Here is a 5,786-nt window from a genome sequence, read left to right on the forward strand (position 1 = left end):
CAGGCACACTATTCCACACCCAGCTGGCCAGTCAACAAGCCTGTGTTAAGTGCCTACTACGCGCTGGCTCTGTGCTGATCATTAGAGATACAAAGAAAGGCAAAAACAGGCTCTTCCTTCAGGGAGCTCACGGTCTAATAGGGAGCCGCCATCAAAGCACATACAAGATTACACAGAGCAGGCAGAAGGGACTCTTAGAGAGGAAAACACCAGCATCTTCAGAAGGCGGGGGGGGAGGGGAGCCCTCCAGGCAGGGTAAACGTGTGTGGAGAGGGGAGATGAAGTGTTCCCCTCCCACTCCTTCTCTTCCCCTCCCTCCTCCCCGTCCTTCCCCTCTTTTCTCCTCCCTTCCCCCCTCCTCCTCTTCCTCCTTCCCCCCTCCCCCTCCCCTTCCTCCTCTTCCTCCTCCCCTTCATCCTCATCACCATCTCTCTATGGATCTTGCAGTCTTGTTGCAATGGCAGGCAGGAGGATGGCCATGCGTGCACCTGTGCAGGAGGAGCTGAAGCCATCAGACAGTCTCTGTCCCCAAGCGGCAATACATGATGAGAGGGAGTGAGGGGACGGCGGAAAGAAAGCAGCAGTAACAACAATAACCATAATCATAGCTAGCCTTTCGAGAGTGCCTACTATGTGTCAGACACTGTGCTGAGTGCTTTGGGAGATGAGAAAAATGTCCAGTCTGGACCCACCGGGGGACCTTTGACAAGCTATTCGTCTGGGACCTCTGTCAAATGCAGGGGATGGAGAGGCCAAGCTGTACATGAACAGGTTGGGTGAAATGTTGGATCCAGAGTCCAGAAAACCTGGGTTCAGGTCCTGCCACTGTATGACCTGTATGCAAGCCGTATGACCCTGGGCAGGAGAGTTGTTGACAATTTTTTGAGCCTCGGTTTACTCGTCTGTCACTCATCTGATGAGAGTGAAGGGACAGATTCCGAGGCTCCTTCCAGCTCTTTCCTTTCCTTTTCCCTAAGGCTCCTGCAGGCTCCGAAATCCTCTGTTCTGCTGCGCCTCTTGCATCACTGATTTGGAAATCATTAGAGGGAGGCTAAGCCCAGGGGAGAGTATTCCTGCAGGTTTCAAACATGTAACTATAGGACCCCCCCCTCACCCCTACACCCCCACCTACACACACACACACACACACACACACACACACACACACACACCACGGCCAGGGGCCGACGCTGCTGGGTGAAAGAGGAAGGTAAAGTCAGCCAAGCTCAACCAACTCGAGGGAGGGAAAAGTGAGTGGGAGTGAGCTTTTGGCAGCCTTCCTACTCCGTGCACTAGTGGGAAGGAATCAGGATTTGATTACATATAGACTCAAGCGCAACATTGTAAGGGCTGAGCACAGGTGTTTCCCCAGAGACAGATTGGATTTCTTCACAAAAGCTTGGGTTTGCCTAACCTCTGCCATGGGCCCCATAAAACACCCACCGCTTTGGGAGGGAGTCCGGCACGAGTACCCAGAGATTGGGACCAAAGGCAATTTGTTAGTTTCTTTTTATGAAAATAAGAAAGGGGAATGAATGTGGGAATCATCCTCCATTGGGTATTTGGGTATGAGGAAAGAGGGAGAAGGAGAATGATCAGAAGGCAGAATCTATGGTCCTTGATTTATCACGAAGGAGAGATTTACCATTTACCATGTAAAGTTAACATTTACCATGATCCTATAGATGTGACACAAAAAACAATATGCTGGGAAGAGGGTCAGACCTAGGATCACAGGAGAACCTGCCTTTTCTACTTAGTATTTTTGGGCCATTTGGCTAATCACATATCCAATCTAGTCCCATTTCCTAATCTATATAAGGGAGGGGTTGGTTGGCCTCGATGGTCTCTGAGACTCCTTATCTTTGTGATTCTGGGATCTAAGTCATTTATCCTCTCTGTGTCTCGGTGTCCCCATCTGTAAAAATAAGAGGATTGCACTTGATGACATCCAGCTTCCTTCCCTTCAAGATCCGCCATCTTGCTGAGTTTCCAACATCTCATTTCTAAAATGCGGACAATATCACCCACGGGCCCTGGCTCACAGAGCTGCCGCAAACATCCGATGAGATCATCACTTTCATTAGAGCCGTTCCTTTTACAAAGGAGAAAAGCGAAGCCCAGAGAGGAGTAAGTGACTTTCAAAGTGACCCAGAATGGTCAGAGGTGAGGTCTGGATCCAGGTCTTCCTGTGTTCTTTCCGCCGTACCTCACTGCTTCTCAACTATACAAAGAGTTTCAGAGTTGGAAGGACCAGCAGCCATCTAATCTATCCTGTACCTGAACAAAAAGCCCTTTTTACAGAATATTCATCAAGTCATCCCTTTCTGCTTGAGGAAGGAGGAAGCCACCACCTCCAGAGGCAGTCCGTGCCACTTTGGGACGGCCCCTCTCATTAAGAGTCTTTCTTGACCTTCAGACTAAATGTATCCCTTTTCAGCTACCCCTCATCCCTCCTAGTTCCATCCACTGGGGCCAAGTGGACCAAAGCTCATCCCTTTTCCAGATGAGAGTCCTTCAAAAGGGTGAAGGCAACTCTCACATCACTTGAGGACAACACAAAGCAGCCCAGACACCCCATCATTACCTCCTCACATAAGTGCTTTGAGCTGAGTGGAGAGGACGAGGTTGACCCCATTTTACAGATTAGAAACCAAAGCAGAGTAAAGTGAAAGGAGCCTTCCACCACACAGTCTGACGGGGGCAGAGCCAGGACCAGTCTTCTCCCTGCAAACCTCAGCCCCTTTCCACGGTAGCAGGGGCAGACAGCACATTGGGCCATTGAGCCAGGGAACCTAAGCTCAAACTCTGGCTGCTACATGACCTTGTGTAAATCACTGAACTTCTCTGGGCTCCGATGACCTTCTCTGTGAAATGAGGGGTTGGATTAGAAGCCCTGATGTCCCTTCTGTCTCTGACATGCTGTTATTTCTTCCATACATTGCACACACACACACACACACACACACACACACACACACACACACACACACACTACGGCACATAGTGCTATGGAAAGAGCACTGGATTTGGAGTCAAGGATCCTGAGTTTGAATTCCGACTTTGCTACTTATTTCCTGTGTAACCATGATTGAGTAACTTTAATTCTATGGGCCTCAGTTTCCTCCTCCGTAAAATAAGGGGATTGACCTAAGTAGTGTCCAAGAGCCTTTCCTGTTCGAAGGTGATGATGCCCTCTAGGCCTCAGTTTCCTCCCCTGTAAAGGGAGAAGTGTGATATAGATAGCCTTTAAGATGGTGGCTTCTCATCTCAGAATCACCTTCTGAGATCCTCTCCAGATTGAGCCCTCATTCTGTGGCTGGAACACATCTGTCTTGGTGAAGGCTCTGTCTTTAGAGATGTCCATGCTTGCATAAGCTCTTATCAAAATGAGATTGAAGACAGAGGCTATGCTGGCTGGAGTCTACCCTCCCAGAACAGAACCGGCGTGTGGCCGTGTTGCCTTGCATCTGCTCAATAAATAATGCTGAGGTCAGAAGGAGAAATAGGGCCCAGGGGAGCTCGAATTTCCTTCCTGCATGTCGGGCCCAGACCCTCCTTCCCTTCCACCCTGATAACAGGACTCAAAGGGGGCCTTATTGTTTCAGCATTCTAGCTGGGGCTCCTTCATCCAGAGGTTCAATCTCAAACACAAATGATTTTTAAAACTGTCATTTGTCATAAGTGGCAGCTCCCTTTTAACTCCATGGACCTGGGGCTTTACATTGCCCGAAGGAGGATGGGGAGTGAGGGGGGAGTATCCTGTTAGACTCACTAGACTTTAAATCTCTATTAAGGATAGTCCAAAAATAATGCTGTGCTTTGTCAATTCCTTTGAAGAGCCACAATAATTCCTGGATCAGAGACCCTCCTTTCAGATTGAGTGTAGAGTCAGAGCTCAGTAAGACCTCTGAGACCAGCTAGCTCCAACTCTTCATTTTACAGAAGAGGAAACTGAGGCCTAGATACAATTCAAATCCAGATCCTCCGATTTTCACCAGTGGATTTTTCTACTGTCTCACTCATGAACAACAAAAAGCATGTCATTATTTGGATTCATTTTTAATACCTAGAATAAAATCTAGCTTTTGTACTCTGCTGACTACAAATCAAATTCTTCAGGCTCAGGGTATCAGGAATCCCCAACGCTGGCGGCCGGCAGCATGGCAACTCTACGTGACTCTTGGGGTCCTTGGTTTGTGGGAAATTCTGATGCTTTTCCTGGGGCTAGGACAGGCAGCAGTGTCTGGGGAAAAATGATCAACCATGTTGGGCATCCCCTCCTCATCCTCGCCCCACACTTGGTACCCCGCTCCCGGCTGCTGCATTTCACATCACCCTACCCGCATGTCCCAAGGGATAGAGGAAGGATGCCAAACAAGTGATGGAATGGCCCTCCCCATCAAGAGAGCTGGATACAATAACCCTCTCCTTCCTCTGCACAAGTAACTCACATCTTGTTTTCTTCACCGACCGCAGCTCTGTGGTACGTCAGCCCAGTGATTTCTTAAGTCTCTGGTGACCTCAACAAATAGTTCTCAGTGTTTCTCTCTGCCATTAGGCCTAATGCTCCCCTTCTGTTTTTCACTCAGGGTCATCCAAGGCATTTCAGTTGGCCAAACTGTGGCTTACCTCCAGCGATCAGTTAAGGAATTTCTCCTTCCTAGAGCCATTTCTGCCTGAAATAAATTCGTTACCTGGGAATAGTAAAGAAACATAAATATTTGTTTTCCTCGAGGCCCTAGTGCCTAGTGGGAAGAAAAGTCATATGGGGCTTCAGCTTCCAGTAATGGCTCCGGGTGACTGTGGGTAAATCACTTAACAATCTGGGCCTCAGTTGCCTCAATATAAAAGAAAGGGGTGTTAAAGATCCCTTCTGGGGCTTTCATAATTCCATAATTAACTATTATAAATATAATACTTATATAAATAATCAAGTTGGTAATTAAATCATTAACTGTTACAATTAAATAATTGATTTCTTCGAATGATTTCTAAATTCTGCTTAATTTTTTCTGGTTACCTGTAACATTACATACCTAAAAGGGAGGATTTGGGAGGATTGATAAGATGATGCATGAAAATAAAAATAAAATGTAGCAAGTTCTCAGATTCCAAAGATGATTCTAAAAGTCAACTTTGCCTGGATACTAATAATCCTTCTGAGTAGGAAGATCAGGGTGAGAGTAGGGTGAGAGAGCTGATGGGGTCTAGGATGGCTACAGAAGGCTTCATCAAGAAGCAAGGGAAGCTAATGCGTGCCACTTTCTCCTGCCTAAAGTTGGGACTCAATATGGAACAGTGGATTCATTATAAAGACTTTATTTTGGCTCATTTGTCAAATGGTATATGCCAAGGATGTAAGGAATGGAAGCTAAGTGGAATGAACAGGATCATGGAGGCATAAAGCTGTAAAGGGCCCCAAAGGCCTTTGACCCAAGCCGTGTTCAGTCACTTTCAGTCATGTCCAACTCCTCATGACCCCATTTGGGGTTTTCCTGGCAAAGATACTGGAATGGTTTGCCATTTCCTTCTCCAGCTCATTTCACAGATGAGGAAACTGAGGCAAACAGGGTTAAGTGACTTGCCCAGGCTCACACAGCTAGTAAGTGTCTGAGGTCAGATTTGAACTCAGGAAGATGAGCTCCAGGCACAGCATTTTATGCACTGTGGCACCACCTAGGTGCACCTAGCTGAACAAAACTCCCCTCTACACTATCCAGGACAAGTGGGTATCCAGCCTTTGTTTGAGGACCTCCAAAGGTGAGGAACTTCTTACCTCCCCA

Source organism: Vombatus ursinus, unplaced genomic scaffold (genome assembly GCF_900497805.2).
Source record: "Vombatus ursinus unplaced genomic scaffold, bare-nosed wombat genome assembly UNPS02014808.1, whole genome shotgun sequence".
NCBI classification, from domain to species: Eukaryota; Metazoa; Chordata; class Mammalia; order Diprotodontia; family Vombatidae; genus Vombatus; species Vombatus ursinus.